The sequence below is a fragment of the Phascolarctos cinereus genome, unplaced genomic scaffold, assembly GCF_003287225.1.
Source record: "Phascolarctos cinereus isolate Bilbo 61053 unplaced genomic scaffold, phaCin_HiC Scaffold_1;HRSCAF=81, whole genome shotgun sequence".
Classification (NCBI taxonomy): Eukaryota; Metazoa; Chordata; class Mammalia; order Diprotodontia; family Phascolarctidae; genus Phascolarctos; species Phascolarctos cinereus.
Genome location: NW_027555514.1, coordinates 238,536,224 through 238,561,969, shown reverse-complemented (window position 1 = coordinate 238,561,969; position 25,746 = coordinate 238,536,224).

The following is a 25,746-nucleotide window of genomic DNA, read 5'->3' as shown; positions in this document are numbered from 1 at the left end:
TCCAACATCACTACATCTAAGATTTGCATTGGTCTTTGCTTATGAAAAGTGAGAGATCAAAAGCTGAGAGGCTTCTCACAACTCACTTTTTCCAGCTTCTCCTTTCTCCAATTGACCCTCCACTTTGTGGCCAAATTAATGTTTCTAAAACAGATCTGACCATGCCACTGCCTCATCTCCTGTGGGGTAGGAGGTTGGGAAGGTTGGTAGATTTTCTCTGGGTGGGCTGTCAACCTTGGGTCCAGAGTAAGCCTAAAGATGTTAATGAATTCAACCTTTCAGGTCTTTTAGCTCCTTTGCCATTCCCCCATTTCCTCTTTGAACATCTTTGGCCCTCTTATCCCTAACCTGATGTACAGAAGATGCCCCCTCCCACCTCCTAGCCTTATGGCCTGCTTTTGTTTTGGAATCCCCCAAACCCAGACCTATCCATGACTACACATATATCACCGATCAGATTTTCCTGCTACAAGTTCCATTCTCTCAGGGCCCTCAATTCTGCTAGATGATTGGAACAAACTTAATAGTTTCCTCTTAAGAAAGGTGGCAATGGCTCATAATGGCATGTGTGGTATCTCCCTCTAAGTACATTGAGATACCCATTAGCCTATTTTCTCATTTTCTTGACCCCGTAGAAATCATTAGCTGATTCTTTAGCTTCCTTTGTTTTATGCTGACCAATAAGCATGACTTCCATTGTGCTGAACTATATTCTGCAAAGGGAAAAAATAAATGAAGTATACTCAGGAATGTAAATATGCTCTATTAACGTCCCATAGCTGCTCTCCTGCTACAGTGTATGCTCTTATCACATAGCTCTTTAATTCTTACAAACCTAACTCTGCCTGTTAAAATTATAGATGTTCAATCTAGCTTTTCTTTTTAGTGTCTCAATATTAGCAGTTAACCTCGAGCTATGCATGGGAAGATACAGTCAGTGCACTCCAGCTGCAAGTAAGTGCACAGATAATGCAACTCATATAAAATTCACAAGATGACTAACAGAGCTAGTAGATATGAATGAAACCCTGTGGCTTTCTTTACATGGTAAACATCTTCACTGAAAAAAAAATGTTGAAAAGCTTCACAGAAGAAGTGGATTTTCAGGAGGGATTTTAAAGAGATTTTGGCCACTTAGCCGACAAAACCAAGGAGATTGGCAGGCACAGGGACAACACACAGAGATGAGGAGACAAGAAGAATCAGAACTATTAGGATGCTTACTTTGGCAAAGAGAAAGAAACAAGATGAAGAAGGGTAGAAATTAAAGACAAATGATAGAGAGTGATAAGAAATACAGAAACTAGAAGGATAAAAAGTAGAAATATATAATAAAAACCTGGCAGGGGCACAAAGGAGCTCATAGATTTAATAATAGAAATGGGAATACTTAAAGAATGAGGGCAAAGGCACATGCATACTAATCAGTAATACCAGGAGGTCAGAGAAAATCTAATCTGAACAAATGGTTTTAGCTACGGAATAGCACACAGAATCCATTAATAGTATTCCACAGCAGGAGAGGCAGTATAGTATATTGGGTAGAGAACTGAGTTCGAATTAGTCCTTTGGTGAGTTTTAGCTGTATAAATTGGAAATAGTCCAGATTATACTGTGGAAAATTGAAACTGATAGTATACCCAGGAATCACAGGATAAGGAATGATTGCAAAAATGATGCTTAATAATGGACTAAAATTGAATGAAAAATTACAATACTGAAGGTGACACTTAAGTATGTAGAAGGATTGTTTCAATCATTCATAAGCTCATAGATTTAGAAGTGGATGGGACTTCAGAAGCCATCTGGCCCAAACCTCCCATTCTACAGATGAGGAAACTGAGGTCTAGAAAGAGTGTGACTTTACCAAGGTCACATGTAGAAAGCTTCAGTGGCAAGTTTGAACTCAGATCCTAGGACTGTGTTTAGAACTATTTTCACTCAACCTGTCAGTTGTGTTTGCACATTTTTCTAAAATTGCTTTTCCTTCTCTTTCTTTTTCCACATGCCTTGGACAAATCATTTATATTCTTATTTAACTGTATAGGTATAGACACAGATACAAATATATACAGTATATATACATATATACACACACATATGTATATGCAAACACACATGTATATATATATATATTATATATATATAATCTATCATTTAACAATGATTCTGAGAGATAGGTGTTATTATTATTTCTATATTATTCATATATGCACATACATATGTATACATATATATCCATACATGTATAAAAAAGGCATTTATTAAATTCTTTCTGTCTGCCAAGATCTTCGCTGAGAGCTAGGTATACAAATATGAAATCAGTAGAGTCCTTTCCCTTGAGGAGCTTACATTCTAGCGGGTTGAGATAACACATAAAAGTGAATAAGTGGCCAGTGAAGGATGATTTGGTTTGAGAAGCCACAGAGATAGAAAGTGGATTCATAAGACAATAAGTTGATATGCCCTTCCTAGAACAAAGGTAGTTATGATTTGATTACTCTTCCTGGAACAACAAGTGGAAAAAGGAAGGAGGGTGCATAAAATGGCCAGGAGAAGGACAGTTTGGATGGTCAGATGAGATCTAAGCATATTCTGGGTTCCAGAGCTCGCTAGATATAGTAGATCATGTGAATGTGAATTTGCTGGTTCATTATAGCAAGACTCTAGAGTGGTTCCAAAAAAAGAGTAAAGGAGTAAGGGGTATGGTTTAATGAGGCCCGGTGGTCTACACAAAGGAGTGGCAAGGAAAAGGATAGATTAAATGAACAGATGAGGGAGGCATGAACCGCTTCAGAATCCTTAAGGTACTATACAGATACACCCATCATTATTGTTCTAATTCTTATCTTATATTTGATGGAGTTTTGATAGAAGTCTGAGGATAGATTAGGATTAACACTATAGTAGTAGTAGTAGTAGTAGTAGTAGTAGTAGTAGTAGTTATTATTATCATATATTATCACTGGGACAAATTATTGTTCTTTGGTGTTTAATATTAAGGAGACTGTTGAACAGATGGATAAATTGATTGCTTTCAATATGTGAATAAAAAACATTGGGATATAAGCTCACTGAAAGCCTCTCCAGAACAATTATAGTAGCAGATAGGATGACTAAGATAATATATACCTCATCCCGATCTGAGATGATTTTGCTTTATCCTGTTAATTTTTTTTCATTCTCAGGGTTTGGAAATTATTAACATTCAGCATGGCAACATGCATTCAAAATATTGCTCTTAAATCCTTGTGTTTTAATGTTATGTCCAAGTGCTAGTGTGCAACAGTTTGGTCTCTAATGATGCCTTGGCTCTTATCCAGTTTATTTGTTGAATTCTGAAGGATATTTTGGGGTTTGATTTCGTAATATAGGAATTCATCATCTACTAATTAATGAAGAAGAGTAGTTTTTGGTGTATAATTCTTGTCATTTGGTAATGTCATTAGTTAAGTACCCATCATGGTATCATATGTCAAGCACTTTGTAAAGTACTGAGATGCAAAGAAAAACAAAAACACAGCTCCTACCTTCAAAAATGTCACACACAAATGGTGGAAACAACATGAAAAATTGCATATTCAAGATATATATAGCGAAAATGGAGGATAAATTATGGCAGAAATCACCAACAGTGTGGGGAGGGATTGGGAAGGAGTGGGAAAAGCCTCCTAAGAAATACATATGTAAGCAGAGACTTGAAGGAGCCAGAGACTTGAAGAAACAAGAAAGTGGAGATGAAGAGGGAGAGCATTATGGGCATTGGAGACAGCTACTAAAAAGGTATAGAGTCAGGAAACTGGAGCATCATGTGTGAGAAACAGTGAGGCCAGAGTCACTTGGTAGTAGAATAGGTGGAGGGGAGTGAAATAAAAGAAGCCTGGAAGGGTAGGAAGGTATAAGGTTGTAAAAGGCTTTAAAAGTGAAATAGAGTGTTTTGTATTTGACCTTGAAGATAATGGGCAGCTACTAGAGCTTATTGAGCAGGGCCTAATGTGGTCAAACCTGAGCTATGGGAAAATCACTTTGGTAGCTGAGAAGAGGATGGCTTGAGGTGGAGAGATTTGAAGACTATTATAATAGTCCAAAAATAAGGTGATGAGGGGCTTTACTAGAGTGACAGGAGTGTTAATAGAGAGAAGTAGGTTTTATACAAGATAGGATGTGAAGGTAGAAATGACAAGACTTGGCAACTGATAAGATATTCAGAGTGAGTTCAAGGTAAGGGTGGAAGATGATACTAAAATTGCAAGCATGAGAAAGATGGTGGAGGCCTCAACAGTAATAAGGAAGTTTGAAAGAGAGGAGTTTGGGGAAAAGATAAGTTCTCTTTTTAAAATGTTGAATTTGATATATCTAAAGGACATTCAGTTTGAGACATCCAAGTTAGTTTGTGATACAAGAATGGAGATGAGGAGAGAAGCTGGGACTGTATATATACATCTGGGAATCATCTGTATATGAATGACAAATTAAATTATTGGAGCTGATGAAATCACCAAGAAAGATAATAAATAAGTAGAAGAAAAGGCCCATTACAGAATCCTAGGAAACATCCTTGGTTCCTGAGCATAACCTGGATAAAAATCCAACAAAGAGATAAAAAAAAAAGGGGGGTCAGATGTGTAGAGGAAAAACAGGAGAGAACAGTATTACAAAATCTAGAGAGGAGAAAGTGCTCAGAAGTAACATGCAGTTTTAAAAAATGTCAAAGGATGCAGACACTTGAAGTAGGATGAGGTCTGAAAAAAGGCCATTAGAGTTGGCCATTAAGAGATCATAGCTTACTTTGAAAAGAGCAGTTTCAGTTGAATGATTAATTGAAGAGTTTGTAGAATTGACAGGAGAAGAAGTAGAAGATTTAGTAGGTATTAATTTTCTTTTTTAATTGGCAGTGATATGTTCCAGTGTTTCTAAAATTGCCTTGAAAAATTTGCATTAGTCAGTATGTCTAGAGTCTTTAAGGGTGATCTTTCTGTAATTTCTGGAAGAGATCAGGAAAGACAAAAATTCCACAGTGGAAGCAGTATAGTTTCCCCAACTCTCCTCCTGAAACTGCTCTAACAAAGTTTGAGAAAGATTAGCGAACTTAATGTGAGAAATTCAGTGAAAAATCATAATGAATCTTTTGGGTGTTTTTTTTTCCTGTTTTTGTTGTTGTTGTTGTGTTTTTTCATTTGTTTGTTTATTTGTTTTTACAGCACTCATTCCTATTAAAAACACTAAAGAGCATAGGAAAGAGTGATTTGTTAAAAATAGTTTGCTAAAGTTGTTAATTATTTCATCTAGATATTTAATTGATTCTCTAGGATTCTCCAAGTATACTATCATAACATCTGCAGAGAGTGATAAAGGTCTGTGGGCAGGTGCCTGAGGATTAGGTCTAGACAGAAGAGTACTACGTGGCATCTTTTAGCACAGAAACTGTGCTGAGTCTTGCTGTTGTGAACTAGAGCAGGAGGAAATCCAAGATCCAGCAAGAATAGGCCTAAATTGCCAGTTTGGATTCCATTCATGACTCTCCAGACTTTTTCTGCCACCACAAAGGAGCCTCTTCACCCTAGAAAGTCAACCTACCTGTGGATTTCTCACGTTGGAAGTACCTTTCACCCTCATATCCCCTTCTTCAGATTGGCATGCTCCTCTTACAATTTCCATTTTAAAGAAAACACCCAGGTCAGCCATGTCTTCATTCCTCTCTATGCTCCTAATCTTCATAATTTGATCCTAGATGATCCAGCAAGATAATTGTTGTTGTTGTTCAGTCAGTAGTCATGGCCAAGTTGGGGTTTTCTTGGCAAAAATACTGGAGTGGTTTGCATTTTCTTCTCCAGATCATTTTATAGAAGAGAAATCTGAGGCAAACAGGATCAAGTGACTTGCCAGGGTCACAGAGACTAGATTTGAACTCAGAAAGATGAGTCTTCCTCACTCTAGGCCTGACACTTTATCTACTGTGCTACCTAGCTGCAATAATATATTTTTTTAAATTCTTAGCATCATTCCTGACATGTAATAAGTGCTATTATAAATGAATATTCCTTTGCCTTCCTTTCCCTCCATTCCTGACTCTCCAAATTTTTCTTATCTTTTCCCCAATTCTGCTGCCACTATTTTTCAGCTTCCTTTTATGAGTTGTCTTCTCCTATTAGAATGTAAACACTTTAATATCAGGGACTTCCTTCCTTTCTTCATCCCTCCTTTTCTCCTTTATTTCTTTTCTTTCTTTTTTAGCTTCTATTTCTTTCTCTCTCTTTCCTCCTTTATTTCTTCTTGTATTTTTATTCCTGGTATTTAGCACAATATCTGGCACATATTAAGTGCTTAATAAATGCTTCTTCTTATTCTTGAGTAAATAGAGTTATCAATCTATGACTGCATCACAGCAAAGAGCAGTATAAGTCATGAGGCTATGTACTGGTCAAGGAGCTGGAACATAACTGAGAAGCCACTGGCTGACTCTGACTTGAAGCAGATTAAACCCCAAGTCAGTTTGCTGACCTGGAGTTGAAAAAGCATAGCAGGGAGACTGAGGTTCTATTGCTCTGAACCCATATATTCTATATATTCTACTAAGTAGCTAAGAAGGGGGCACAACAAGTATTATAGTGATAAGGATGTCCAAGATGCTGCCACAAGTGGATTTATAACAACTGAAGAGACAAAGTCCAAGCAATGTGATTTATTAGCAAATCATCCTGTTACCTAACAAATTGGGTCCAGGGTTCCCTTAGTAGGCATAAGAACCCTGAAGAAAAGCTGTGAAAGTTCTGAATACAGTCCTGGTTATGGTATGTCTATATTGTCCCTTACTAGTCTAGCTAAGTACAGAAATTTGTCACCAGAAAGATGGTCACTGGGTGGTATATTTTTTTTGGGGGGGATGGACATCTCATTCATGAAAAGCCCCATAGTTCTCTAAAACTACTTGATTATTAGCTGTGCTTCTTCTACCCCAGATACATGAGAAAGCTCAACTTCAGTTTTTCTTCCTTCTAATAGCTCCCATTTGTTTCCACTACTCATAATTTATTTTTTGCTCTGTTTTTCGTAGATGAAGTTTCATACTCCAATTTCTACCTTAATCTTCTCCAATAAAAAAAAAATCTAATCCTTATTTCTCTCCCATGGTGCACACAATTCCTTTAGAGAGTAATGCTACCAGAGCCTGTAGGCATTGTCCAGCTGCAGTTAATTTAGAGAAATCTGGAAAGTAGGGCTTGTTGAATTGGGCCAAGCATTAAAAGCACATGCCAGTAACACACAAACTGCTGTGAATTATGTGAACTCTATTCAGAGCACAGACACTCTATGTTAACATCATTCTCAACCTTTATATGCCACCCCCTTCATCGTCTTCCCTCAGCTCAAACTGTTCTCTTCCTTCTCAAAGCCCTTTTTCCTTCCTTGGCCCTCACTCTACTTTGTATATGTCTAATGTGGTTTACACAAAAATTTGACTTAGTCTAGCAGGTTCAACATTTTAAAAAATGCAGCAGGCACTCATGACCTGTAAAACCTCATTAATTTTATATGTATGTATGTATGTGTGTGTATGTATGTATGTATGTATATATATATGTGTGTGTGTATGTATGTGTGTATGTGTGTGTGTGTGTAAGTTTATAAATGTATATATAGTGTGTGTGCATATATATGCATGTATGTATATGCATATTTGCATATATGCATATATTTACATTTTATATTTATATTTCTAATTTATGTATTAATGATTAATAATAATTAAAAATTAAAATCACATCATCTAAGAAGAAAATGAATACAAGTCCCCTTCCTAAGCCACCAGATCAAGTATTTGAGGAAGTAATTTGCAAGTAGCAAAACCTCTGATGATATCCCCATATAATTCTCAAACTAATTTTTTACAATTCAAGTCATCAGATAGGGAGAGGGGAGCCAAGGGCCTAGAATATGACCACAACATATTCAAATGCTCTGGTAGTCCACCTAAGCTCCTCTCATTATTTATCTTTTGTTGACAACATCCCCAAAATTTTCCAGGTAAACTTTTTCCAATTAAAATATTTCAAAACAACCCTGAAAATGAGGGGTGGGGACTGAAACAAGAATAAAAATAAATATATATTTTTTCAGATAAAGGTCTCCTATATTAAATATGTAGAGAACTTTGTAAAATATATAAGAATATGTCATTCCCCAATTGATAAATGGTCAAAGGATATGAACAGAGAGTTTTTCAATGAAGAAATCAAAGATATATATAGATACAGATACACACACATACACACGTATATATATGTAGTCATGTGAAAAATGCTCTAAATCATTATTGATTGGAGAAATGCACATTAAAACATCTTTGAGATATCATCTCACACCTATCAGATTGGCTGAAAATATAGAAAAGGAAAATGACAAATGTAGGAGGGAATGTGGAAAAACTGGGACACTAACACGTTGTTGATGGAACTGTGAAGCGATCAATCGTTTTAGAGGGAAATCTGGAATTCGTCTCAAAAATGTTATAAAACTGTGTATAACCTTTGATCCAGTAATACTACTATTACAAGGTGATCAGAGTAAAAAGGGAAAGAATCAATATATACGAAAATATTTGTACCAGCTTTCTTTGTGGGGTTAAAGAACTGGAAATTCAGAGGATGCCCATCAATTTGGGAATGACTAAGCAAGTTGTGGTATATGGTTGTGATGGGATACTACTGTGCTCTAAGAAATGATGAGCAGGTTGATTTTAGAAAAACATGGAAAGACTTGCATGAAATAATGAGGAGTGAAATGAGCAGAACCAAGAGAACATTGTGTACAGTAACAGCAATGTTGTTCAAAGAACAAATATGAATGACTAAGTTATTCTGAGGATTATAAATACTCAAATCAATTATAAAGGACCTATGAAGGAAGATGCTATCAATCGCCAGAGAAAGAACTGATAAATAGAAGTATGCATAGTTATGATAGTTAGATAAATAGTTAGATAATCAGTGTCAAATGGTGGCCTTCTCTTGTGCAGGGTGGGGAGGGAGGGAGAGATACATTTTGAAACTTAAAATGTAACAAAAATGAATGGGTTTTTTTAAATCTATAAACAATTACTTTAAAACAATGAGAAAGTGATATCAGGGGTAGTTTATAAAAAATCTTTTGAAATTATACATTTGTGATCACCAGGACCAACACAAGGAAAATGAAATCCACTGAATGAATGTTGATTCTTCCCATACTATCACTGTTTGCCATCATAAGTCTAGGCCATTTGAATTAAAACAACTTAGAGGTGATAGGCCTTTCATGTAACCTGCCCCAGGATCTAAAATGATGATATTCATCCCACATCCTCACCCTTGTGGTGTTCCCCACCCTACCATATAAAACTTCTCCTTCCTAGTATTCTCATGAAAGAGATGTTGCTAAATTTTGGTCATTCAGAGACCTCTATTAAGGGACAAATCCCTTCTTTCACAAGGAATTGATGAAGGTGTTCCTTCATCATTTTCCAGAGACTAAAATTCATCACCAAAACAGATAAATTGTTCCTTTCCTCCAAGTAAATTTCTGCTCACCATAATTAGAAAAAGATTATTTAACCTCCATATCAGTTAAAAGCAAAACCCCTCCCAACAAATCCAACCCATGTTCCCCAAAACCCTTTCTTTAAAGGAGCTGTCCAAACTTTCTTGGAAATAAGAAAATACACAGAAGATGAGATAAAAAAAGATTAGAGTGGATTGACTGGAACTTTCCAAAATGAGTTCATTCAGGTCAGCAAGTCCTCTTCAAGGATGGGTCTAAGAAATAGTTGAAATGTAAAGCCTTCCTCCTTCTTTAGATAATTTTAATTGATCAAAGACACAATTTCTAGGGAATGACATTCAACCCCAACAATCATGAATGTGATGACAAAGCCATTGTCTTAAAGGTTATTTCCACAAACCCACACTACTAGCTGCCTGGGATAGTATAGAAAATGGAAAACCAGACAATTAGAGAATTATTAAACAATTCAATTCATATTAGATAATTCTAGACAAAGGTAATACTATGACTCCATGATATTTATTCAGTAGCAACAAGGGCTCAACAACATTAAAGTAATTGGTTGGGTTTTTTTTTCAAACCTAGTATTCTGAATAAATATTTCAGGGATCTGATGGTTCTATAAACCCAATAGTCATTTGATATGCGCATGCGCACACACACACACACACACACACCCCATGGTGTCTACCAAAGTCTCCACTTAGAGTGTTTCTTATGAAGAGACATCTCCAAGAACACAGACCCTCACAGGATCATAAAGGCTCAAGTCGACAGATTACTGGATGGCTCATTTTGGATTTTTCAAGGCTATAGACTATTCTGATCCCCACTCAAGAGAGGAAGATTTATGAGTGATTCATAGCTTATATAGAAATACCTAGATCTACAATGTGGGTTTTCCCCAAACCTGAAGAGGCCAACTAAATGATAAAGGCATAGCATGGACTACATCCAGAATCATATGAGTTCCCCCCATCCAATGTATACCTAAATCTTTAATTAAATGTGTTGGATCCATAAATTTTCTTTGGTTTGATCACATCTAGAGCTTCTGCCACCATAGCCTCATTAAGCCAAGTCAGCATCTATAGCAACACTATGGTAATGATGAACATCACAAATGGTGGACATCAATGAACTCCAAAAGTGGCACCTATTTCAGGTCTGTGCCAATCAAATTATCTCAATACAAAGGGGAGTTTGAAATATTCTAAGGGAGGATCATGAAAATATACTAAGCTCCTTCTGAAATAGGAGCAAACTGGTCCTGAGTGGTCTCAGCCACAGGAATAGAGAAGAATGCCTTGGTGAGATCAGTACCCCATGGTGTTCATCTGAGGCCTGGGCTCCACATGATGCTGATAAGATCAGGAAAGACTATAGCAACTGTCAAGCTGACTTTCTTCAGCTATCAATAACCTACTACTCTTTGCCAGGTATCATTAACTTTTCTTCATTGTCCACAAAGGGTTATCATAAAGGGAAATTGCATTACCAAGTATACCATGAAGTCCACAGTAAAAACAAAAACAAACAAAAACATCAACTCATAGCACCAAATATTATGGACAAAAACTAAATTTGGCTTTAGCCCAGCAAGTTCAAGCTGTTTCTGGTTTTGGTTTTAAGGCAACAAGTCTTAAAAATCCAATTAAAAACTATGTTAATAATTAAAGATTAAAAACACAAAATCCAGAAATAAAAAGGATATTAAAATACAATTTCTACAGTCAGTACAAGCTACTAGGTATATAAAGCCTCAGACCAGAATGACCTAAGCACTTGCCTGATACAACAGCTGTGAAAAACCCTGGAGCCCCATTCTACCTTCAGCTTCCTACCATGCCTCCAGTTGACCGCAAACTTCTTAAGGAAGAGATTGTGTGGCTTTGCATAATTTTATCTCCAGGATTTAGCACAGCATTTTACTTAATAAGTACTTAATACATGCTTAATATGTATAGGTGCTCCTGGTCCTCAGTTCCCTTAACTGTAAAATGAGGTAGTTGAACTAGATGACGTCTCAGTCACCATCCAACTCTAGATCAATGGAATGTTTGTTGGTTTCAATTGTTGTCCTAATATTAAACCTTTAGCTTATCCTTCTGATTGTGTCTCTTTACCCCTTCTTCAAACTATCTTAGATCCTTCTGCAGACTATTTTTGATCCAAACAGCACTTTTTGCCTATGCCCCCACCATGTCCCTAGAAACCAATTCCAACCTTCGATGACCAGTCCATCATTTCATCACCTCCAGTCTTAGTCTTTCCTTACCACCAAACCTAGAGGCTTCAGCCTGTAATATGGAATAAGCCCAGCCCCAGTCTGCATCAGGTCTTATCTGAGATTTGCCCACAGGGCCAGAATGAACAGTATCACTCAATCAGTCAATCATTCATTCAACAAGTATTTTTCAAGTTTTTAATGCTGTGATAAATGCAAAGCAAACAAAAGCAGTCCCTGGGAGAGATGACCTGTACATACAGAGCAGGTGGAAGGGTAGCTATCTATAGTCACTTAAGGATAACAGGACATGCACAGACCTAAAGGCTTATAAGTCTTTCTGCCCCTATAATTCAATATACTTACTATCTCCACATTTTAAAAAAATTTCTCTTAATTTTTTTTTTAATTTCTCAAATATATAGATATCTATATATTTAAATGGAAGACATGGGCTTAGGGGAGAAATTTTTTTTAACATAGCAATGGTAAATATTTGCATATATGATATTTAATAATACAAATATGTACTTATTTATTTTTTTGTTTATACGTAAATGGAGGCCTGAAGAATTCAGCATGTATGACCTCTAACCTAGGCTCACTGCTGTTACTAGATTCAATGGTGTTGAGTATCACTTGTGGGCATGGACTTTATATAGTTGGGCTTTAGGCCCTTCATTCTGTAACTCAATCATAAAAAGATGAGGGTGGGGGGATCATGATGACCACCTGAGGCCTTTTGGAGCCCAGGGCTATGCCTAGACTATTCTTGAAACTGTGGCATCCTGAATGTTATATGTTCCACTGATATCCAGAGACAGGTTCACAAATGATTGCAGGTAATAAGTAGCGTATATTGGGTAGAATACTGGAGTTAGCGTAAAGAAAAATTGAGTCCAAATCCTTCTTCCGACACTTCTGAGATTTGTGCCCCTGGCAATTCGCTTAACTTTGCACAGCCTCAGTTTCCTTAATTGTAAAACAACTCAGAGATGTTATAAGGCTGAAATGAGACAAAATATGCAGTGTTTTGCAAATTTTAAAGCTCCATATATATGTTAGTTGTTCTTGTGATTATTTTTATCTTTGTATGCAGCTCCTATATGTCTACAGATAAAGATTGTGAGCTTGGTAAAATTTATTTTTCATGGCTCGACTCTCTTCCTTTAGTGCCATCCTTTTCCCAATATTCATGTGCCCACAGTTTCTCTGCTTCCTAATACCCTATCAAAACAGAAAAGCTATGTACTTATTTACTTATTTTTTGCTAGAAAATCATTTTTACCAACATATTATTTCCTAGGTCTTTGCATTTTGAACCTTCTTATCTCCAATCATCCAGCAAAAACTATTTTCTCCTTGTAAAGGAATTTCGATCAGTAACAAGCAGGTGGAAACCTTTCTTCTTGAACCTGAAATCATACTGTATTTACAATAATAGATATCCAATTGAACAGGACCTTACAGATAAACTCATCCAACTCTCTCAGCTTATAAATCAAAACCATTGTCCAGAAAATCAACATCTATTTGCTTATTTTTCTTAAAGAAAATATGAAAAAAAACCTTTTTTAAAAAGATCTGGATATATTTTTTTCAATAAGTGAAATGTGTCTTCAGAGAATATTTTGGAGCTTTTAGAAAAGACAGAGATCCATACTATCAAGTCATGAAGCTGATTGTGTAAGGCCACAAAGGTAGTATATGGTAGTGAGGGATTTCAAATCCAGAGTTCTCTTACTTTAAATTCACTAAGTGATAGATAGAGTGATGGACCTGGAGTCAGGAACACTTGTCTACAGTCGGCGATCAAATTGCTGTGGTAAAGGTAGTTTTCTCACTTAAGAATTCCCTGTATTAATGAAACCACAGGTCTAGTCTCTACCCCAGTGTTCCCTAACTCTTTTGGTTTTTTTCCATTGTTTGCAAATCCCTTTTTGCCACACAGTATATTATATATTGTTTCAAAGGTTTTCAAGGAAACCTGATCCAGGAATTTGGTTCCCATCTGTTCAAGTGGCAAAATACAGAAATTAATGTCAATCTCAGGCTATATCTATACAACAAGGAAAGAGGAGATTATGCCATTTTCAGAGTGTTGATCAATAAAATCCGTGAAGTTGTATAATTTAATCACAAATTTCTACTTTGGGTATTGAGTTGTTTTTGTTGTGTTTTTTTTAACATAATTTATATATCTGGAGAATCCTTGATTTGTCAGACTGGAGCAAGTCCCAGGAAGGAAAACATATGCATTTGGCTTCTTATTGAGAGACATGACTCTTGCTGGAATGACACAGGAAGTCTGGATTGACTCATAGTGACTGGGTTTGTGTCAACTGGGGTTGTATTAAAGGTGATCGGTGACTTTGTGTTAGAAAGAATGGATTCACATGGGAACCTCCCTCCTTGGTAGTTTATAAGAGCAAGTCCCACCCTTCCTTGTGCTCTCTCTCTCTCTCTCTCTCTCTCTCTCTCTCTCTCTCTCTCTCTCTCTCTCAGACCTTTCTCTTACTGAGACTTTCAGTCTCTCCCTTAGATTCTCAGAAGAATTTCCCATCAATAGGGGAATGGCTGAATAAGTTGTGGTATACGGTTGTGATGAAATACTATAAGAAATGAGGAGCTCAATGATCTTAGAAAAACATGGAAAGATGCATAACATAACGAAGAGCAAAACGAACAGAACAAAGAGAACATTGTATAGTAAGAGCAATATTGTTTTAAGAATGACCTTGAGTGAATAAGTCATTTTGACTATTATAAATACCCAAATTAAGCTGTATCCAAATGCTATCTATATCCAGAAAAAGAACAATAAATAGAAGTTTTTATAGAATAATTTTATACACACATGCACACACACATATATACATATATACCTATTTGTGTCTAATGGTAGCCATCTCTGAGGTGGGGGATGGAAGGGAAGAAAAAAAAGGGAGGGAAGGAAATTTACATGATAAATTTGTTGCGTATTTAAAAGGAATAGCAAGTCATACATAGTGGATTTGCAGTTTTGTGTGCCATCATCTTTTTTGTTGTACTATGTTATGGAAATGCTTATTTTATTCCATAAATTAAATAAATAAATTTTTTTTCAAAAATGAAGAGAGATGGGGAATTTCTGCCTAGTTTTGGGGATCACATGGCAGGAGGAGAATAAGACAAGAGAAAGTGTGAGTTCACCTATATCAATGATTCAGCTGAGTACTACAGGTAATAAATAGTTACAATGCCCCCATATCTCTAACTCATTGACTAAAAGCAGGGGAATATAAAACAAGGGACCTGAAATCTCTTTCAAGATAAACCATAGAGGCAGGAAGAAGAGCAAAAGTGAGGAAGTATGCATATGAAAAGAGAAGAGGCAGAGAGTGGCTCAAGATCAGAACTTTTACAGAATGTGCAAATAGCTATTAAAGAGAGATGGCATTGAAGGGTGGGACCTCATTCTTCTAGACTACTAAAGAAGAAGATTCAAGAGTAAGGGATCATTCCCCCAACATTCAACAATATCAACGACAATTACTACCTCTTATGATCCTCACAACAAGCCTGGGAGGTAGGTACTATTATTATCCCTATTATATAGAAGAGGAAACTGAGGCAACTCTATTTACTGGGGATGAATAAACAGTTTCTGTGTCATCCCAGCAAGGGAATAAGAATCCAAGTGTATATGTCCAGCTCCATGTGAGGTGTTGAAGTATATATAACAAATCGCAGATTTCCTACATGCATCAATCCAGAGAGTCATTGCCAAATCCATACTTTATATGGATTTTTTCTAAAAGGATCTTTTATTTTAAAATTTTTGGCATGGACTTGTGATTCTGTCCATACGAAAGAAGTCTCAGTACTAATGTAACCACTAATTAATTAATTAATTGATTGATTGATTGATTAAATAACCCTCCACTAAAACAATTGGGCAACTCATATTGAGAGATTTGCCTGGAGTAATGAGGGTTTATGAGCCTTTATCCAAAGGCACAAACTTAGCACGTGTCAAACAAAGACTTGTATATAGATCTTATTTCTAAGCTGGTCCCCTATGTCAACTAGATGACATAGTAGATAAGAGCTCTGGGCCTAGACTCAGGAAGACACAAGTTCAAATCCAAACTCTAGCACTTAATATGTGACTATGGGTAAGTCACTTAACTCTCTGTATCTCAGTTTCCTCAACCGTAAATGAGACTAATAATAGCACGTACCTTATTGTGGGGATCAAATGAGACATTTGTGAAGTGCTTAGCACAGTGACAGAGACATAAGAAGCTTCTTTATAACAGGCTCATTTACTGTTTCCTTCTTTCCTTCCTTATCCATGATGCCACACTATTTTTTCAACATGAACAGGAGCTAATGATTTAGCTCTGCATAGCTTTTCAATATTTTGATCTGTTATATCATCCTGCAAATGATACAATAATGAATTTCGCTAAATTTAGTCAGGCTGATGCTCAGATAAATGACATATGCACATTGCCAGGACCATATGCAAAGCTTTTCCATATTCCATCTTGTTCCTTCCAGTGAGTGGTACCTAGGTGTCTCAGTGGATAGAGTGCCAGGCTTGGTGTTAGGAAGAATCATCTTCTGAAGTTCAAATCTGGCCTCAGAACTTACTAGCTGAGTGATCCTGGGCAAGTCCCTTAATCTTGTTTGCCTCAGTTTCCTCATTTGTAAAATGAGCTGGAGAAGGAAACAACAAATCACTCCAGCATCTTTGCCAAGAAAACCCCAAATGGGGTCATGAAGAGTCAGGCACATCTAAAATGACTGAAAGATAACAAAATCAATGTTCGTAATACACTAGCAATACACTGGGTCCTTGCAACGCCATAATGAAGAATCTGAGTATTCACTATTATTCACTATTATTATATGTAACACTGGGTGTGAGAAAGTTGAGGCAATTGCTTATTTCTTTATCCTCTTCTTTACAATCAACCATCTCCATTCTTCCCCTTACTAGTCATATAAACTGGGAAAAGTCACTTCACTTTTCCGCTCCTCAGTTTCTCTGTTAAAAAAAAAGGTGAACTAAAGTTTCTTTCCTCTCTAAATCTATGATCTACAATCCGATGATCTTCCACCATGTCTTCTTTTTGTGAACACAACATTGCCTTCTATCTTCAGAAGAGTTTGGTGAAAGAGGTTAATGAGATAAAAACAGAATCTTCATATAGAATGTTGGGATACATATATTTCCATAGCAGAAAGCCCAGAATCAACAGAGAAATGAACCATCATTCTATAAATAATCACCTCAGGGCTTATGTATTAGCATCTCAGATGAGCAGCACACTTGTGAGCACAAATATAAACACATATGTATATACGCTTATTATACATTATCCTTCCTATATAAATGCAAATGCATACATACATATATACATATATGCACGTATATATTCTGCAGCTTTTACAGTATACAGTAGTAAAGATGGTGTTTCTTTCCACCACCACACAGGACATCAGGGATATGGGGTCTTCAAAAAATTTAGAAATTAGTCTTTTGCTGAAAAAATAAAAGGACTGATGATGAAGCATACTATTTGCCTCCAAAGAAAGAACTGATTATTGTTTGAATACAGACTGAAGCATGCTATTTTTCACTTTCTGTCATTCTTTCCTTTTTATTCTTGTCTTCTTGTACAAAATGACTAATATGGAAATGTTTTACATGATTGCAGATATATTACCTATATGTGACTGCTTACTGTCTCAGCAAAGGGGGAGAGGAGGGAAGGATAGAATTTGGAACTCAAAACTTTATCAAAAATGTTAAAACATTATTTTAACATGTAATTGGAAAAGAATAAGATATATTACATTTTTTAAAACTACATTGAGTTTCTTTCAGAAGCAGCATTTATTGTTCAATTTTAGCTCTAACCCTGTTCTACCCCTGAACAAACTTTTGTCCTTCCTTTAAAGAAAGGGTTCTTAACTTCTTTCATGTTCTGGACCCCTTTGACAGTCTGCTGACATCTATAGACCTCTTCTCAGAAAATGTTTTTAAATGCACAAATTCAAATACATGGAATTATAAAGGAAACTATCATATTGAGTTATTGAATATTTAAAAATAAGTTCATGGATCTCAGGTTAAGGACCACTGATTTAAAGCTTTGAATATTAAATGACTTTTGAAATGCCATTAAGTGACTGAAAATTGAACTGTTCATATATATACATGGCATGTTAGAAATTATATCATTTATCCTATCATTTAAAAAGTGAAAAATCAGTATTCTCCCCTGATAAACACATCCTAATCCCCTAGAAGCCAGTCAGAGCAAGTTAATTGCCTGGACCTTGTAGTGCAGAGAACAGCATTAATAAATGGGGTGTACTGGGTTGTATAAAGAACAGATGTGAGTTTTCTGCTCTACTGTACAATGAATTAATTCTCTTTCCATTTATATATCATAGTCACCACTTGAAGACCTGTGTTTACAGGCTTTTTGGCAAAGCACTGTTCATATAGTCTCCACTATTTTAAAGGTCTCCTGTGGCATTTTAAATCTCTCCTTAAGACTTAGTTCTTCTCTTTTCAGGAGGTATTTTAAGTGAAATATCAATGAAATATGATTTTGTTTGTTTGTTTGTTTCAAGCTACTCTGAAAGTTCCTTGCCTACAGAGTTACTGCCAAAGAAAACAAGAATGGTACAATTACCTATAACTTTGTCCCAGTGGAAAATGTCATTGAGATACATTTTGTAATACATTTTTGACCGTTTATACTTTGTTATACAGATTATAGGATGCCCCTCTCTAAACTTCCAGTGATGCAGCATCAGCTCAAGTTAAAAAAAAAAAAACGGATCCAGTAAAGAGACACACATAGTTAAATAACATGCCCAAAGTAAAATCACCTTTTTTTCTCTCATAGAGAGTCCATGACAGGTAGCATGATACAGTAGAATGTAAGGAAAGGGAGTTGGTCTTGAAGCTGAGAAGATCTGGGTTCAAATCGGTCCTCTGACATGGGGACTCTAACCTCTCATTGCTTCCAGACAACTCTGTAGGACTGAATTTTAGACAAGTACCAATATTAATTGGTAAAGGAATTTTCTTCCTCCTCACCACTCAAAAACAAAAACATAGGTCACATGCTTTTGAACATGATTCCTGGGTCAACATCAATCTCCCCTTAGAGTTCTCATCTTGAACTTATTTTTAAAAATGCTGAAAACCCATTGCCAGGCAGCTCTGTTAAATATGGTGTCTCCAGCTAACGACCTAAATTTGCTAATCCTGGATTACATGGTTCTGAGACTAATGGGCATAGAAGCCCCACAGATAAGACTTGGTTCCAGTGGACCTATTACTGCAGATTCCATTTATCTACTTGGAACCAATGTAATGACCGACAAATTTAAAAAGGAAGGATAATATAAGAAAACTAATGCACATTGACAAAATGAAATTCTCCATTACCACCTTGCAAACAAATGTTGGCAATGTCTAGATGGATTCCATTCAGTTTCTTTTCCTAGACTGTGCTTTTATTTTTATTTCTAAAATATATGGGAGTTATTTTGATGTTTATGAAATCCAAGGACAAATAGCTTGGTCTCTAGAGCCAGACATACTGTCATGTGGGAAGTATGCCCACACATTCCTGCCAGAATACCTCAGCTCTTGTGTGATTAAACTCAGACTTTTCACTGATGATTTGCCAAATAATATTTAGGCAAGGAGAATGAAAATAAGACAAAATAAATAAGAAGAGTAGAAATCAAAGGAGCTTTTTGGCACTGAAGAGTAGCCATGCAAGAGTCCAATATTCATAAAATAAAAAAATTGCTAATTTTGAGAGGCAAGATTGTTAGTAGGCTAATATATGTTCTGATTGACACCTCATACATATACACACAGTGGCAATCTCAATTAGTTGGGGTCTCACAAGGCAATCTAGTCCAAACAATATCATTGAAGGAGCTCCTTCTATGAAGTAATCTATGAGTAGTCACACGGTCACTGCTTGACAAGCTCTAGTGATAAAAAACCTGGAGTAGACCTTTTCACGTTTGGCTACTCTGATTATTAGGAAGTTTTTCATTTTATTGAATTGAAATTTAACTTTCTATTACTTTCTTAGCTCTGGTTCCACTTCTGACTACTGGAGCAAAGTAAAAGTCTAATTTTTTTTCCAAATTACAATCCTTAATATATTTGAAGACAATGATTGTGTCAAGCCTGTCTTTTCCTCTTTAGGATAAAAATTCCCAGTTCCTTCAGCTGAGAATAGATTAAAAGAGAGTTACTACATGGGGTTATGAACACTCCAACAGTTATAAAATCGTAAAATGTTCAAGCTAGGAGATATCGGAGACATCATCTAGTTCAATGTCTCCATTTCAAAGAGGAGAAAAATAGAGGACCACATAGGAATAGGGATCCCATGTTTTTCCCAGAGCATATACATACCTCCCAAGAATTATCCAACCTGATGACTGTTTTGCAATTCAGGTGAATCAAATGAGGACAAATAATATTTCCAGAAAGAACTAAGAAATTATAAAGTTTTAAGCAAGAAAAACTAGGGGTACTGAGAGGTGTATTTATCACTTTTCATTCTAAAACAGGGGATTCAGATGAGAAAGTAAGATATAAAAAAGTGAGACTATGTTTCAGTGCTTCTTAAATAGCCCTGGTGAACAATTCCAGCTGCGAACAGCTCTTCATCCCTCCAGCCCCAGGCATATTTTGTCAATATCTCCAATATGTGTCACTACAAAGAACAAGAAAGTGGCTGGATTTGAACTCAGGTTGTCTTGACCCCTTTAGTCACTGCTCCATTGACTGTCCTTTTAATTACATAGCTCTAAATGTGAATGAAATAAACTTATCCTTAAAATAGAAGATGTTATCATAATGGATAAGAAAGCAAAATTCAGTATGTTTTCACAAGAAACAAACTTGAAACATAAAGACTCATATATAGCTAGACACACAGTCAAAATAAAAAGTTATAATAAAAGTTATTATGCCTGAACTACTGAACAAATGAAAAAGCAATTAGGATTTCAGAAAAAGTTACCTCTCTCTCTCTCTCTCTCTCTCTCTCTCTCTCTCTCTCTCTCTCTCTCTCTCTCTCACTTTCTCTGTACCAAAAAATAGAGATAGGAAAAATAAAGAAGGAAAGAAGGAAGGAAAGAAGGGAAAGGGGGAGGAAAGAAGGAAGGATGGAGGAAGGAGGAAAGGAGAGAAGGAGGTAGGGAAGAAAAGAAGGAACAAAGGAAGGAGAAAGAGAAAAAAATAAAGGAATAAGAAAAAAACAAAAAAACAATACACTGGAAAATCTGATATGATGTGAAGTGTTTCACATCCATGGACCCCTTTCCTATAAAAAAAAGAATAGGAGGGTGTGTCTTCTTTTATCTCTTCTCTAGGACCAAGTTTGTTCTTTGAGATTTTGTAACATTAATTTTTTATTGTTTTGTGGGTTTTCCCCCTTTACCTAAGTGTGCTAATTATATGTATTATTTTCTTAAATTTGTGAAATAGCATTAATAACAAGATAGTCTAACAAATTTCCATGTGAACTACATTGTCATCAGTACACCTATATGGCACTATGGCTACAGTGCTGGGTATAGAGTCAAAAAGACTCATTTCCCTGAGCTCAAATCCAGCCTCAGACACTTATTAGTTGTATGATCCTGGGCTACTCACTTAAGCCTATTTGCTTTAGTTTCCTCATCTGTAAAATGAGCTGGAGAAGGAAATGGCCAACTACTCCAGCATCTTTGCCAAGACAACCCCAAATGAGGGTCACAGAGTCAAATATGACTGAAACAACTGAGCAACAAACATTGTCATCAACTTGTAGAGTAAACAAAACAATGGACTGGGAAACTAGGTTCTAGACTTGGCTTTGCCATCAATGACAGTTTACATGTATAGATTGCTTTATGACCTACAAATCCCTTTCCTAACAACAACCCTATGAGATCAGGAATACAAGTGCTATTATCCCAATTTTACATATGGGAAAACTGATGAACAGAGATGTTAAAGATTTGCATCAAGCCCTGCAGATAGTTCTACATATTGCCAGGACTTGAACCAAATATTGACTCCTGAATGACAAAAATAAATGCTTTTTTCCCCTACTCGTTGCTGCAACTGCAAATAATTTCATCTTATTATTCCAAATGACTATGAATTTATGTCTGTAGATCTGTGAGCTCTGCACTATGGATCTTTTGTTTCAGGATTGACTTTGACTGTAAATGCTAAGATGACAAAACCTGATTTACTGGCAAGCTGAGCCAAAAGATGATTGAAATGCAGGTCTCTTGAAGAGCAGAACTAAATCATACCATCCACAAAATTATGAATGCTATGGAAATTCAATAATGAAATGAATAGCAAGAGTAATACCCTCAAAAAAGCCATTCACAAAACCATGCATTTGCATTGATGTTCTACTTTTCTATTTTTTTCTGTATGTTTTCACACATCCACTGTTCTAGTCAGATTGGTCTTCTCCCTGTCACACACAAATGTGCCATACACTTTCCTACTTCTATTCCCACTGTGACATTTGTCATTACTTTCTAGATTTGAATTTGCTGCCACTGATTTATAGTAACCAATTATTTCCTTCCAGGCATTGTGCCTGAAATTTGGATATCTGCCACCAGTTCTCTTAGTCAGCAATGCAATGTGGCAGTCAAAAAAGCTAATGTGATCATTGGCTATATTAATACTCTGGGGTTAGAAAAAATGATAGTCTCTTTGTACTCTGTTCTGGTCAAGTCATAATCGGAGTGTTCTACCCAATTCTAGTCATTTTTTCCCTCAGAAATTAAACCTTGCCTAGTCCTAATATGTTTAAAGGAAGATGATGAGGATTATGATAGGATTTGGAAATATATAGGCTCTGGAACTGAGGGTTGAGAGCAGAGATCAGCCTGGAAAGGAGAAGACCTATGGGTAAAATGATAGCAGTGTTTAAATATCTGTAAGGTTGGAATAAGTATTAGACCTCTGCTTGGTCTCAGAAAGCAGGACCAGAACCAATATGTGGTAATTACAGGAATGCAGGTTTTAGTACAACATAAGGAAATATATCTTAACAGAGCTGCCCAAAAATGGAATGATTTGCCCTGAGGGAGTAGTGAGTTACTACGTGCCCTTGGCCAAAGGGTGGATGGCCACATGTAATAGATGTGGTAAATGGGGTTCATGATTTGAATTGGGATTGGATGAGATGACCTCTAAGGTCTTTTTTCCAGTTTTCAGATTCTATGATTCTATGAATGATTGCGCCTAGTTATTGATTGGATAAGCCATCTGCTAGGGTTTTCCTAAATATGTGTAATGAAAAGAGAAGGAATGCAAATTTGGAGCCTACCACCATCTGGTCATTTATAGTTACCTATTAAAAATATAGTTCTTTATGAAAATAGCGACACAAATATTAATCATTACATATATATGTATATATATATATATATATATATATATATAAACAAGAGGCTATAATAAAGAGCAAAATCTAAAGGCACATTAATAATTAGATATAATTTAATAATTATCACCATCTGATCTATGGTTCTTAAGGTCAAAAGTCTTCTAAGATAGATACATTGTTCACAGAAGTTTTTAAAGTTTCAGGCAGCTTTTTCCTAGCCTCTTTAAGTATCTCATTAAACTTTTTTCCCCCCAAGAGATGGCATTAGTTTGCCTACTTAGATCATCTAATTATCTTTGGAGTGTTGTGACTGCCTTTTCAGTTCCTCTAATGGGAAAGTTGGCTCTTGCTTACATGCAGATTTCTCTACTTGATGTGCCTTGGCTTCAGAATTACCTCCCCACTCTTCCTCACTCCCACCTGCTGCCCAGTCTCTATAAATTTGCAAGATGAATGGAGGAATTTTACCTTCCCAACTAGACTCTCAACTCCATGAGGGCAAGGGTCATTGTAATATCTCTTTTGTGTACCTCTCAGCACTAAGCAGAGTTTTTGATCTGTAACAGGCAGTGAGAAATATTTCATGAATGACTCTTTTTTCTTTTACCAATGACTCAGCATAGGACTTCTTTAATAAATAACAATAGCTCACGACTCTCTATATATAAAGTTTACAAATGCTTTCCAAGTATCATTTCTTCTGCTTTTTGGGACATATTTACTATTTTCATCTCTATTTTTACAGATAAGAAAACTAAAACAAAGAGAGGTTAGTTGATTTGCCCATGGACACACAGCTGCTTAACAAATAAGGCAGAATTGAACTTAGGTCTTCATAGCTTCAAGTCAACTACACTATCCACCAGCTGACTCAAGATTTGCAAAGCACTATAGATTAGATTAGATTAGATTAGATAGATATAGATAGATAGATAGATAGATAGATAGATAGATAGATAGACAGATAGATAGATACACACACATATATATATACACAGATACATCTATATATACACACCTACATGTGTGTATGTGGGGGGGTGTGGGGGGGTGTATGTGTGTGTGTAGTGCTCACTACAGCCCTGAGTGTTAAATTAGTCGGAATGGAATGGAATATACAGGCTATCAGTCACAAAGCTTCACAGGATTTATTTTTTAATGGTGGGTTAGAGTACTCTGGGAGGTCAGTGCTATTATTATCCCTGTTTTACAGATGAGAAAACTGAGGCCAAGGGCTCTTAAGTGACTTATCCTGCAACACATAGTTAGGAAGTGTTTAAAGCAAGATATTAGAAGCAAGTCTTCTTCATTCCAAGTACAGTACTCTGTCCACCATACCACCCACTTGCCTTTTGAACAGATTCATTTCAACATTTTGAAAATACTCATACACTTGTCCGGTTTTATGTCTTTACAGGGAAGTCTCATTCACTTAACGATTTTCTTGGAGGCAATTGGGGTTAAGTAACTTGCCGAAGGTCAAACATCTGGATTTGAACTCAAGTCCTCCTGACTCCAGGGCCAGAACTCTCACCACTGCACCAGCTAGCTGCCCCTTTAACAAATGTTTATTACGTAGCTACTGTGTTGCAAGATACCATGCTAGCCATCAGGAATACAACGATAAGTATCAAAAAAAGTCCTTGCCTTCAATTATACTTCACCTATAATGTTCTGTCCTCCCTGAAAAATGACAATGTACACTTGGACTGAGCCAAGGAATTAAATCTGAAGGGGGAGTGGTAAGGCTGGAAACCAGACAAAAATCCAGGGAATTAGTTACAAGGCAAAGACAATCTTCATCTCTCCAGGTACCCAAGTCAGTGATGGATTCTAGGTAACTATCTTTATTATCCGAGTTCTAAAGGGGTTGCTATATCAAACATGAACAAGCCAAAGTGGGCACCTATTACCTTCATTCACATAAAGGTGCCATTATAACTACTGGCAATCTTATATGTTTATCTACTGTGTTCTCTGTTTCCTTTTGAAATAAATTGCTTTGTAAATCTTCAAGTGTTATATAAATGCCAGTCATTATTATCAATCAATTATTCAACAAGTATTTATTGTGTCTACTGTGTAGGCCAGTTTAATGGATAGAACATGAGAAATGGAGTCAAGAGGACCTGAGTTCAAATCCTCCCTCGGACACTAGACCACCAGAAGACCCTGGGAAAGTCATTTAATCTTGTAATGTCTTAGCTTTCTGGTCTATAAGATAAGGTGGTTGAACTCCCTGGTCTCTAAAATTCTTCCAGTTCTAAATCTATAATTTTACAATTCTACACCAGACATGGTGCTAAGAACACAATGACAGACTCGAAACAGTTCTATGGGAGAACTATGGGAGAAACACATACATCGATAAGTACATACAAAATAAAAGGGTAGGAGGCAGCTCTGGCCTTGGAGTCAGGAGGACCTGAATTCAAATCCAGGCCTCGGATACATGACACTTACTAGCTGTGTGACCCTGGGCAAGTCACTTAACCCCAATTGCCTCACCAAAAAGCAATAATTTGGTTGATA